This window comes from Carcharhinus amblyrhynchos, chromosome 29, assembly GCF_965287045.1.
Source record: "Carcharhinus amblyrhynchos chromosome 29, sCarAmb.v2.hapA, whole genome shotgun sequence".
NCBI lineage: Eukaryota > Metazoa > Chordata > Chondrichthyes > Carcharhiniformes > Carcharhinidae > Carcharhinus > Carcharhinus amblyrhynchos.
The window spans coordinates 21629751-21643495 of record NC_137352.1 but is presented as its reverse complement, the minus strand read 5'-3'; the positions used below and the strand labels follow the sequence as shown (position 1 = coordinate 21643495).

At 40.3% G+C, this 13745-nt stretch overlaps 1 protein-coding gene and 1 pseudogene across 1 annotated transcript in view; one reads left to right on the top strand and one right to left on the bottom strand.

The window, feature by feature from the left end:
* gramd1ba (GRAM domain containing 1Ba) overlaps positions 1-13745 on the bottom strand; it is a 689080-nt gene that overhangs the window by 416924 nt on the left and 258411 nt on the right. The window lies entirely within an intron of this gene.
* Positions 7800-8330, top strand: LOC145359865 (large ribosomal subunit protein eL20 pseudogene; annotated as a pseudogene).

Sequence of the window (13745 nt, the reverse complement as noted above, 5' to 3'; positions counted from 1 at the left end):
AATTGCCCTTCAGAAGGTGGTGGTGAGCTGCCACCTTGTACTGCTGCAGTCCATGTGGTGTAGGTACATCCACAGTGCTGTTAGGATGGTTTTGATGGTGGGTGGGTGGATGGAGGGAAAGAGTTCCAGAATTCTGACCTCATAGCAGGGAAGGAAGGGCGATATATTTCCAAGCCAGGATCGCAAGTAATCAGGAGGGGAATTTCCAGATGGTTTTGTTCCCAAGTACCTGCTACCGTTGTCCTTCCAGGTGGTAGTGGTCATAGGTTTGGAAGGTGCTAAAGGAGCCTTAATGAATTATAGATGGCACACGCTGCTGCCACTGTTGTCAGTGGTGGAGGAAGTGAATGTTTCTGGATGTGGTACCAATCATGAGGGTTGCTTTGTCCTGGATGCTGTCAAGGTTCTTTAGTGTTCATAGAATCCCTACAGTTCTATGAACACTAAAGAATTTATGAACATTAAAGGAGGAGGCCCATCTAGTCTGCAACAGCCACAATCCCACCCAAACCCTATTGCCATAACCCCACATATCTACCTTACTAATCCCTTGACACTAGGGTTATTTTAGTGTGACCAATCCACCTAACCTGCACATCTTTTGATAGTGAGGGGAAATATGCAGACATGGGGAGAATGTACAAACTCCACATAGACAGAGACTCAAAGCCAGAACTGAACCCTAGCGTTGTGAGGCAGCAATGCTAACCATTGTGCCACCGTGCCACTCCAATTGTTGTTCGAGCTGCAATCATCCAGGAAAGGGGAGACCATTCCATCACACCTAAACCATGCCTTGTGGATTGTGGACAGATTTTTGGGAGTCAGAAGGTGAGTTACATGTCAAAGGAATCCTCATCTCTGATCTGCTTTTGTAGTCTCAGTATTTGTATGGCTAGTCCAGTTAAGTTTCTGGTCAATAGTAACCTCCCAAGGATATTGATAAATTCCACACTTTCTATAATCTGGGGCTACTTGAGCTTGATTCAACAGGTGTAAACATTTTTTTTCCCCAACTGATGTCCCTCAACTTAATGAAAACAAACCTAGATTTTTTTGTCCTTTAGTTTAAAACGTTCACCATGTGAACAATTTGTCGCACTGTTTCTAATTGCAATATGTTCTATTCTTATTGTAAAAAATGCCCCAAATTGCACAATGTGTCTAGTTATGATGAGCAGTTTTTGAGAACTTACAGTAATTGACATAAAATGTTTATAACACAGACTTTGCGTAACTAAAGTTTAATACCTAGTGACAAGTGATACTGACAGGAAATAAAATCACAGCATTGACTTGAATGACAGTATTCTAATTAAGAGGTTCCAATAACCCCCATAAAGTACGAAAATGAAATAAAATCAGCAAGTGCTGGAAAAACTCAGCAGGTCTGGCAGCATCTGTGGAGAGAAAAACATTTTGAGTCTGTGTAACGACTAAATGGTCGTTACTGGGCCTAATGAATAAGCATGTCTGAACTTTTAAAAGATTCATAACATATAATCAAAAGTTTCAAGGTGATAATAGTGCAGGAGCTAAGAATATATGCATCATAATATGGCAATGCTGTACTGTGTATGGCCTGTGTATTTTCCACCTCAAGGAAAATTGTATTTTCCACACAAGGAACTGTTTTGGAAACACTACATACCATAATATATAACAACCATCATATTAAATCAAAGTATTAATACCTATATGAAAGTTTAGCGCCATTAAGAACAATGATAGCACATAAACCAAAATGTAACATTGCTAAGGTCCTGCATCGTTGTGTAGAAAAAAACTCCTTGAACTATAAAAGTTACTGAAAAATAACAATGGCCGTTCTCCACAGATTGGTTAAGCACCTCCCCCTACCCCATCCTTAAAAAAAAATATTTCAGTGATTCAAAGCAGCTATTACTTCCAGATGGTACTCTGATGGTAGCCTTTAAAAGCAGTTTAACGTGAGCTGCGCCGGCCACTTCACAGCACTGGAACTTTGAACGTCAGGGAGCTCCTTAAAGGAGGTTGCGATGGATATCCGATCATGGGGGAAACGGATACTCGAAATGGCTCTTTAATTCCCTGAATAACTGTTCTTCCTACATGATGCAGTAACTTTCCGTGAACACACATTGTATCAGCCTGGAACTGTCAATCTACGATGTACTCAAACCTCAAGCAACTTCTCCACTCTACATTCTTCACTTACCTTAACTTTTCGCATAAAGTGAAGAATATAAAGCTTTGCTTTGACTGTATAACGTTTCAGAACCAGGACACCAGTTTCCTCTGCTTTCCAAAAGCTCTTTTTCTCACCGCTTTAGATTTCCTGTCAAATACGGCAAACATTTTACCGGCTTCGGGGGAAGGGGTGAGAAAGTGGAGCCTATGACTCGCTATAACTTTCTCAATCATAAAATACTAACATTTTCTGTTTGAATTGGTGATGAGGCATCTGTTAGGCGTACACAAATAACAACTTCAAATGATATATTTATAATAGTTAAAATTTGTAATTGAGATAACTCCCCTACCTCTAATATAGTAGATGCCTCCATTCACTTCTGGCTCGCCAAGAGTGTTCGAATGTGGGGGCGAGAGATTATAATTGACAATTGTATTTACCAATCATTGGCTGGAATCGAAGATCTGTCGCAACCGTACACCAATCATTCCCTGCCCGGGGCAGAGCCTAAACTGTCTGATTGGATACAGAGCCTCGCACATAGTCTGTGTCAAAATGTAGCAGACCACTGAAACCAGCCTATCAGCAAATAGGGTAAACAGTATGCAACTGAAAAAAAGTCCTACTACATTGCAGACAAGAAAGTTTTATTGTAATCCATTTATGTTTTGTTTAGGGCAGCAAGAAATTTAAGGACCATTAGTGTGCCAGCATTATAGGCCACCTTCATGGCATCACTGAATATTGCATTTGCTGTATATATCTGACTCGCAAGAAAATGCTAGTTTTAGATACCTCTAAATTAGAACCAATAGCATGATGTTATTTAAAACATATGTTTTCAAAGAACCTAACTCTGATGAAAAGAAATACAAAAATACATTTTGTCTTTCAAAAATACACTGCAATCTATTCAAAGGACGCTGTCACAATGTAAATATTGTGGTTCTCATCAGATTGTTACACAAATTATAGACTTAGCTTATCTTTTTAAAATCTCAAATACGTCAGTGCACCGACTCCTGACTGACTTCACCATTGTATTGGGTTGGTGTCTAAATTGTGGCAATAGTAAGAAGATTATGTACGTTATGGTAGCACTCTTGGCCTTGGAGTCAGAAGGTTGTGTGGGTCAGGTCCCACCCTAACACTCAAGCATTCCAGTGGAGGACTGAGGGAGTGCTGTAGTATTTCTTATGAGATGTTCAACTGAAGCCGTGTCTGTCCTTTGAGGTGGATATAAAAATATTCCATGGCATTATTTTGAAGAAGAATAGTTACTTTGCATTAGTCTTCACAGTGGAAGACATCAGTGGGATTCCAGAGCTCCAGGAGAATCAAGGGGCACAGGTGAGTGCAGTGGCCATCACGATGGAGAAGGTTCTGGGAAACTGAAACGTCTGAAGATGGATAATTCACCCGGACCGAATGTACCACCCCAGAATTCTAAAAGAGATAGCCAAGGAAATTGTGGAGGCATTGGTGGTGATCTTTCAGGAATCACTGGAGGCAGGGAGGGTACCAGAGGACTGGAAAGTAGTTCATGCAACACCACTGTTTAAGAAGGGAAATTATAGGCCGGTTAGCCTGACTTCGATCATGGGCAAGATTTTAGAGTCCAATGCTAAAGATGAGATGGCAGAGTATTTGGAAGAGCATGGCTTTGTCAAGGGGAGGTCATGTCTGACAAATCGGTTAGAGTTCTTTGAGGAGGTAACAAGGAAGTTAGAAAAAGGAGAACCTGTGGACATGATTTATTTAGATTTCCAGAAGGCCTTGCACAAGGTGCCACATAGGAGACTGTTAAATAAGTTAAGTGCCCCTGGGGTTATGGGTAAGTTCCTGGCTGGCAGAAGGCATAGAGTGGGGATAAAGGGGTCTTTCTCAGGATGGCACCCGGTGACTAGTGAGGTGCCTCAGGTATCAGCACGAGGCCGCAACTTTTCATGACATACATGAACAATTTGGAGGAGGGAACTGAGGGCACTGTTGCTAAGTTTGCAGATGATACAAAGATATGTGGAGGAACAGGCTGAGGAAGTGGGGGTGGGGGGGCTGCAGAAGGACTTGGATAGATTAGAAGAATGGGCAAAGAAGTGGCAGATGGAATACAATGTGGAAAAGTGTGAGGATATGCACTTCGGAAGGAGGAATGGAGGCATAGACTATTTTGTAAATGGGAAAGTGCTCAGGAGATCAGAAACACAAAGGGACTTGGGAGTCATTGTTCAAGATTCTCTTAAGATTAACATGCAGGTTCAGTTGGCAGTTAGGAAGGCAAATGCAATGTTAGGATTCATGTCGAGAGGGCTAGAATACAAGAGTAGGGATGTACTTCTGAGGCTGTATAAGGCTCTGGTCAGACCCCATCTGGAGTTTTGTGAGCAGTTTTGGGCCCCATATCTAAGGATGGACGTGCTGGCCTTGGAAAGGGTCTAGAGGAGGCTCACAAGAATGATCCCGGGAATGAAACGCTTGTCATATGAGGAACAGTTGAGGACTCTGGGTCTGCACTCATTGAAGTTTAGAAGGATAAGGGGGTATCTTATTGAAACTTATAAGATACTGCGAGGCCTGGACAAAGTGGACGTGGAGACGATGTTTCCACTAGTAGGAAAAAGTAGAACCAGAAGGCACAACCTCAGGCCAAAGGGATGATCCTTTAAAACGGAGATGAGGGGGTATTTTCTCAGCCAGAGAGGTGAATCTGTGGAACTCTTTGCCACAGAAGACTGTAGAGGCCACGTCATTGAGTATCTTTAAGACAGAGATAGATAGGTTCTTGATTAATAAGGGGATCAGGGGTTATTGGGAAAAGACAGGAGAATGGGGATGAGAAAAATATCAGCCATGATTGAATGGTGGAACAGACTCGATAGGTCGAGTGGCCTAATACTGCTCCTATGTCTTATGGTTTAAGAGCAGGGAAGTTAACCTGCTGTCTGAGCCAATAACTATCCCTTGAGCAATATCTAAAAAAAGATTATCGATATTATCACATTGCTGCTTAAGAAAAGGAAGCTTGGCTACATACAAATTGGCTGCCTCATTCCTACATTACTAGAGCGACTGCATTCTACAAGCTCTAATGTGCTTTGGGTCACATAAAAGCTGCTATATGATATTCCAAATATCTGAGATGATCTGTGTCCTTGTATTAAGAAATGGTTGAAACTACTGGATACTGAAAAGGCGACGGGCCTGAAGACTTGTTCTCTAGAACCTGTTGTGCCCCGAGGCAAGATATTCCAGTACAGGTACAACACTAACATCTCCCCAGTATCATGGAAAATTGCCCAGGTATGTCCTGTACACAAGAAACAGGACAAATAAAACCTGGCCAATTACAATTCCAACAATCTACTCGCAGTCATCAGCATGCTAAATATTTCCAAGACAGGTATGAACAATATTTTTTAGTTTTAACTTGATCATAGCACGCAGTGGTGCACAGTAAGGCTTTTTCACTTTCCACACCACCTATCCTGACTTATAGCCTGACTTGGGTGCTGATTTAACTGCAACTTTGTCCTATAAAGCTACAATCATAAGGAATTGGATTATAATGACCATTGAAAGAATATAATTGACGGAAAATAGAGAATTTTATTGCATTATTTGGGCTGGGCTGAATTCAATCCCAGAGATCAAAGGTTTTACTTGAGATTCACATATGTAGTTTCAATTCCCTATTTGATTTAATAAGTAATAAATTTGACAAATTGCTTCTTTGATATCAAAAGACTATTTATAACTTGCCAAAAGGCAGTTAACAGCCAACAGCTCATTCACTCCATAGCTTGTTTTTAATGTTTAAATAAATAAATGTTGTTAAGGAATGTAGTGGGTTGCTTTATTTGGAATGTTGTTGATTGCTGCAGAATGTTATGGATTGTCTCAACTGTCAAAACTCTGTGAGCAGAGTTTCAGAGTTTTCAGAACAGGTGTTTGCTTGTGGATTGGCCTGAAGCCTCCTCAGGAACACAGAAGCTGTTAATAAAAAGATTTTTTTTTGCTTTGTGGTCAAATCTAGGTGGCTTCACCCAGACAGGAAAAGCCCTAAGGAAGCTGCATAATTGAAACAATGAGGAGTTAACAATATGGCAAATGTATGCATTCTACTGAGTACCCTCTTTATGTGTTACTATTTGTAACTCCCATTTCTTGACAGGATCAGGCTATAGAGTTTTTAAATGTCACCACATCGGGTTAACACAGTCTACACAATCTTTTGAAGTGAAGCCACTGAACTTTCTGATAAAGAAAGAAGTGGGAGAATATTGAGGCAAAATTTGCTGCAGTAGGCATCTCTTAATGTGTGCTGTGAATTGGGCATTTTCTCCTTACCCTCTAGGTTTGATAATGTTTATATTGAAAATTGCTGGATGTGAAAGCTGTCTTTTGAAGTCAGAGTATCTAGGACCTTGGTGAATAGGACCAATCCTTCCAACAAAGGCTAGAGAAATAGCAGAAGTATAATGAAAAAGGAAATTGGGTGGATTGGAGTAAAATTAGTTAAAGAAACTGGGAAAGATTAAATGGATCAGAAGTGAAAGAGATAAAAAGAAAAATTAAGAAAAAAATCTTACAAACCTTTAGGAATACCTACAGGAATAGGAATTACTATTTCAATTGACCCCTTTCAGGTGTCTAAGGTCAGGTGGAACATTAATTTAGTTATTAAAACAGTCCTTGCACTATTAAAATCCAACCTTAACTTGCTGCAGTAACTTAAACATGTTTTGACAGCACAAATTTGACATTTTTATGACATGCATGATGAGGTTGATGGATCCATAATCACAGATATTTGAAAAAAATGATAGAATGAGCAAGTAAAATCCTCTGTGCGTGGATGAGGGGCTTTATAGGAATGGAAATTAATTCTCTTACATTCATCATTTTTTTACTTTTCTTAATGTAAAATGAAAGCAAAATTGCTCGTCTTGTTGCTCACATAACTAAGTTATTTTTATTTTCCTTTGATAAGATAAAAACTCACAACTTAACCCAAATATTGAAAATCCACAGCAGTGGCTTCCTTAGGCAACACTTGACTTTTTAAGAATGTGGTCATAATGGAAGTGCGTAACAAGTTGCGTTCATATTAGTATAATTGTGCCGGCCTAAAGTAAATACATTTGGCATGAAAATGATTTGAAAATAGTCACATTGCTTGTTAGATTTTGTTCAAAATACACGAGGAAACTAACTACCATAGCTAGAACATATAAAAATGATGGACAAGAAAAGACAAGCGAATCTAGTGAAGCTGTCATATACAGTCACTGTTTTTCTGCCAGCAACTACGTTGGCTATGGAAAAGAACAAAGAACTCTGAGTTGGGCAAAATATCTCGATTTGAAAACAAAACTGCCAAATTTCTCTGTGGTCTGTCAACAAGAGAACCAACCCTTTTTCAACGAAGAGATGAATTATGAAAGTTGAAAAAATACTGTGATTAAACAGAAGAAGAGTAACCAGTCTATTGGAAAGCAATTTGATGAACAAAAACTTAAAATGCAGAGAATTTCAGACTTCATTAACTTTAGGTAGAAAAAGCATTAGTGTCATGATCTGATGACAACAAGCTGCTAACAATGGTGGCAGGCGAGCAAGAAGCCACATGAAGGCTTCAGGCACCCTTAAGGAATACAAGGTGATTGGGCGGCACCTGTCCTCAGGCAAGGAGCCCAGCTCTGCACTCTATCGGATGCACATCTTTGCTCAAAATCATACTGTTGCCAAGTCTCGATTCTGGTACTTCATTTCACTGATGAAGAAACTGAAGAAGTCTGCTAGCGGAACAGTCTATTGTGGACTGGTTTTTGAGAATTCACCCGCAAAAGTAAAGAACTTTGGTACTTGATTGTGCTATGACTCTCAAAGTGGAACCCACAATATGTACAGGGAGTACCGGGGCCTGACCACTGCTGGTGCTGTCACTCAGTGCTACCGTGACACGGGAGTGCGCCATAGTGCCCAGGCTCACTCCATTCAGATCATGAAGTTAGAGGAGGTTGCATCCAGCAAGTGTCACCGTCCTACTGTTAAGCAGTTCCACAACTCCAAGATCAAGTTCCCTCTGCCACACTGAATCTTGCGTTAACAGCACAAGCCACGTTTCACCACCAAGGGACCAAACACTTTCTTCTAAAATATACTGACTGTTGGAACTTTATGAAAATAAAAGTCTGACTGACAAAAAAAACAATGTTGCCACTGCCATCAACTGCTTTTGTCAGTGAATGAAAGAGATCCACTTTGTTATTGCTTTTCCTGTGTTCATGACACTACTTCCAAAAAAATCAATTAGTCTCTGAAGGTTAAAAACAGGAGGAACCTATTAAGTCAAAACTCCCTTTAAGAATATCACAAAGCTAAGATGATAGGAACTTAATTAAACATTTTCTGCAACATTTTCATCACTACGTTTCCAATCCAGAGGGGAAGGCAGCTCTGCTAGATCTGTTTCCTGGGAATGAGGTGGACCAAGTGGATTAAGTATCAATAAGAGGACATGTAGGGTACAGTGGTCACAGTATTGTACATTTCAGGTTGGCTCTGGAAAAAGGCAAAACACACTTTAATGGGAGGAAAGCCAATTTCAATAGCGTAAAAATGGATCTGTGCCAGATTATTGCTTCTGTATGAAGTCATTGCTAAGACTGAGGTTGTAGGTTGTTTATCAATGTTAAAGTTGTTGGAATTAACTACAATCAAGTCATCTAATTTATAGGACTTGTTAAAAAGTTGATTTTTATTCCCCAATTTGATGTTGTGCATCAAAATTAGCCTAAGTTGACCTTCTACCCTTCTTGTAATCAGTTTCATAGACTAGTGTTTCATACGCTTTGATATGTTTTAATAGTTTATTTATAAAAGGTGAGAATAAAATGGTGTTTGTTACAAATCCTACTAACGCAATAGGGCTTGGTCTATAATCTGGCTTTGGAACACATACTAAAAATGCCATTATCATAATTGAACAAGTCACTCGTCTGTGTGATAGGTAATGTTGCAGCTGGAGTACCAGTATCATGTCTTTATTCTGGGGGGTTGCATGGAGTTGAACTTCAGTACCTTTACCTGCAAATACAGGTTCAAACTCAATTGTACTTTCTCCATACAAATGCTCACTATTCGTAGAGTCTCAGTATCTAAAATGTCGACCCAATTCAACTTAGGTACTCAGTATGTAAAATTGGCCCAATATACACCTGATACGATTCTCATTCTTTAAAGTGTCCAAACAGGATAGCTTTAAAAACTAAAATTATGTGGTGAAATTGAAGGTCATGTGATGCATCCCTGCCTCTGAGCCAGGAGCTCTGGGTTCAAGTCCCATTCCAGGGCTTGATAGCCACAGAAGGCACATTCATTGTCAACTTGCAAATCCTTCCAAACCTACGTGGCACACAATAAGATGGGGAGAGTCTCCTGTTCAGCCATGTTTGATGCAGAATAGTCCCTCTTCAACCTATATAACTCTGGCTTCAGGTTAGCGATTTGCTTCAAGAAAACCAAGCTGTAGAAAAGAGGTACAAGATGTGCAATATCTGCCTCATGCCTCTCTAGATATGGGAAATCTTCTCAAAGTCTAAGAAGTGAAATTGAGCATGGGAGGGACACAAAACAGGCAACAAGCCTGAAATTTACTGCCATTGTAAATATTTAATAAGGGTCAGGGCATTTAACAGGTGACAGATATGATTCTATTTTGCATCTCTGTCTATGTTCAGTTTCAACACAATGCTCTAGTTTTGATATGTGGAATTATCATGCGAGATGGTTTAGAAAGAAGCTGCTCATTTTTTAGGTAACAAGTTAGAGTTATCTGGCTGGTCTTAAGGTACATTTACATTCCTCCCTTCAATGCAAATGTTCATTTCATGCATACAAAATATTATGAATCATCAGAAGACATTTTACATCTGAATGAGCAAACCTACACCTAACTAAATGGTGGAGGAATTCAGGGAAATATAATCTCAAGTAATGCATGGTTCTGGTGAGAAATGGAGAAGTGATTATCCTGTCAAGTTGAAGAACATAACACTGCGATTTTGCAAAGAATTACATAGACGATACATTACAGAAACTGGCTATTCAGCCCAACAGATTCATGTTTGTAATTATGTTCTATGCAAGCCTCCTCTCACCTGTTTTTATCTATCAGTATAACTTTATATTCCTCTATGTTTTTTATGTCTATCTAGCCTCTTGTTCAATGCATTCATATTGTTTATTTCAATCACTTCCTGTTGTAGTAAATTGCACATTCATCAGTCTCTGTGAAAAGAAGTTTGTTCTGAATTTTATATTTGATTTCTTAGTGATCATCTTGTATTGACCCACCGCTTGTCCTAAACTGTCAAGGCTGTTGTCTAGCACTGACTGAGCAGAAATTTTTTCCAACTAAATAATGGAAAGACAGAAGTGTCTTTTGTCCCCTTTACAAATTCTTTTCCCTTGCCACAAATTCCGAAACTCTCATTTAGAAACTGTCTTAACCTGAATCAGACTTGATTTCAGCCTTATTATTATACTTGACCCCAAGATGAGATTCCCACCATACATTGGCACATCACTACAACTGCCTATTTTCACCTGAATGGATACCTGACTCTGCCCTTGCCTCAATTTGTTTGCTGCCTCGTCCATGCCTTGTTACCTCTATATCTATTCCAATGCACTCTTGGTCTTAGGACTGTTGTATCCTCTGCAAACTTGACATCATTCAAAACTCTGTTGCCTTGACCTAACTTGCACTAAACCTCACTTACTACATACCTGTTGTTACTTATTTACACTGGCTCTCAGTCAAGCAATACCGATTTAAAAATTTTTATCCTAAAATCCCTTCATGGCTTTAACCCTCCCTCGTACCTTTATAATCTTCTCCAGCCCAACAACTCTACAATTTTAATTGCTCTACCATTGACAATCGAGCCTTCAGGTGCTAGGATATGAGCTCTGAAACTCACTCTCTAAACCTCTCTGCCTCAAGTTTCTTTCCTCCCTTACGATGCCTCTTAAAACCTACCTCTTTGACCATGTTTTTAGGCATCTTGCCAAACATTGTCAGACATGGCTCAGTATCAGATTTTCTTTGTTAACTCTGTAGAGCACCATGGTACATTTTGTCATATTAATGCTGATGTATATATATTCAATTCTGCAGAAGGATCTAGATAGGCTGGGCGAATGGGCCAGGAAATGGCAAATGGAATTTAATGTTGGCAAGTGTGAGGTGGTCCACTTTGGTAGGAAGAATGGTAGGAAGGACTATTACTTACGTGGCGAAAAACTGCAGCAGGCGACGGTGCAGAGGGACCTCGGGGTCCTTGTGCATGAGTCGCAAAAACCCAGCTTGCAGGTGCAGCAGGTGGTCAGGAAGGCAAATGGGATGCTGGCCTTCATAGCGAGGGGGATTGAATATAAAAGTAGGGAGGTCTTGCTGCAGCTGTATAGGGCATTGGTGAGGCCGCAGCTGGAGTACTGTGTGCAGTTTTGGGCGCCGCACCTGCGCAAGGATATTTTGGCCCTGGAGGGAGTGCAGAGGAGGTTTACTAGGCTGATACCGGAGTTGAGGGGATTGAGCTATGAGGAGAGGCTGAATAAACTAGGCTTGTACTCGTTAGAGTTTAGAAGAATGAGGGGAGATCTCATTGAGACGTATAAGATGATGAATGGGATGGATAGGATAGAGGTGGAGAGACTCTTCCCGCTCAAAAAAGACAGTAGGACTAGGGGGCACAGCCTCAAGATAAAGGGGAGGCGGTTTAGAACGGAGTTGAGGAGGAACTTCTTCACTCAAAGGGTGGTGAATCTCTGGAATTCTCTGCCCGTTGAAGTGGTGGAGGCTGCCTCGCTAAATATTTTTAAGAAGCGGGTTGATGGGTTTTTGATAAGAGAAGGGATTGAGGGTTATGGGGAGAGGGCGGGAAAGTGGAACTGAGCCACGACAGATCAGCCATGATCTTATTGAATGGCGGGGCAGGCTCGAAGGGCTAGATGGCCTACTCCTGCTCCTATTTCTTATGTTCTTATGTTCTTATATATATGGAGATTGTTGTCGTTCCTGGCTTCTAGTTTTGCACTTCCCACCAAGTGGAAAAACTTGCACTGTGTTTATTCTACCAGAATTTGATAATAAGATCTCTATTAAGTTACCTAATTCCAGCCTTGGGTGACTGTGTAGAGTTTGCACATTCTACCCGTGTCTGCGTGGTTTTCCTCAGTCTGTCTCTTAGCAAACAGCACTTGCCACCTCAAAGGGAACAGTACTACTGCTGGCTGCCACAGGGCAAACAACACTGGCATCGACTGTCTCAGGCCAAAAAGCACTGGCATTGACTGTCTCAGAGTGAACAGCACTAGCATTGGCTGCCTCAGAAAACAGTACTGGTACTAGCTGCCTCAGGGTTAACCATAGATGCAGCAGGGACCAGGCACATTATTTATGTATACAAATTTTCTAATGCTTGCTTCAGATATAGATATAGGTTCATCTTTTTGCATATGGCAGATTGGAAGAATGTGTCTGCTTCCTGTCTGACATTTGGTGATTTAACAGGCCATGTAGCACTAAAGAAATGGATGCTATTCATCCCAAATTAACTCCTTGCATCTGCTACATGATTGTTTACCAATAAATTTGTAAATTCTTTACTTTTAGGATTAATCTTGCAAGGTAATCTCCAAATCCATCAGGATTTTGATAGCTTAATGCACCAAATAAATATTCACAGTGCTTAAGTTTTAATTTCTTGAGCTGGTGATCTTAATTAATTTTGCTTTGTGTGATTATAAATTATAGATTGACCACATAGTTCCTAAACATTGAAGTCTCCACAATACTTCAGTTAAACGCAAACCTGATGACCACGTATCATTCATGCAATTCCTGCTTTTAAAGTATGACACAACTTTAAGTTATACTTGTAACTGCAACACTAAGGCACAATGTGTCTGCTTTCTGTCTGACATTTCGTCATTTAACAGGCCATGTCGCACTAAAGAAATGGATGCTCTTCATCCCACATTAACTCCTTGCATCTGCTACATGATTATTTACCAATAAATTTGTAAATTCTTTATTTTTAGGATTAATCTTGCAACTATCTCGGGAACCAGCACTATAAGACACGATGAAAGCTATTGCAATCATGATGTTTATCAATGGAGAATGGCACACAAACCACAAGCTTCCAATGTAAAAATAATAATGACCAAGACACTTCTGGGAACAGGCAGAGAGTTACCAAACAGAGCGGCTAATAGATGTAAGATCCCTTTTTGATTTTACTCACACAAATGACAGTTAAAAAAAATGAGTTCAGCATGAGCACCGCAGTGAGTCAGGAATTCATCTAAGCCATTTGTGAACGTATGGTTGTGGGATCAGGGAGCTGGGGGATGGAGGAGAGAACTACAAGAAACAATCCCCAAGCTTGAATAGAGTACCGCTAGGGAACCCAGGTTTGATTCCCAGCTTGGGTCTGTGCGGAATCTGCACATACTCCCTGTTTCTGCATGAGTTTCCTCCTGGTGCTCCGGTTTTCTCCTA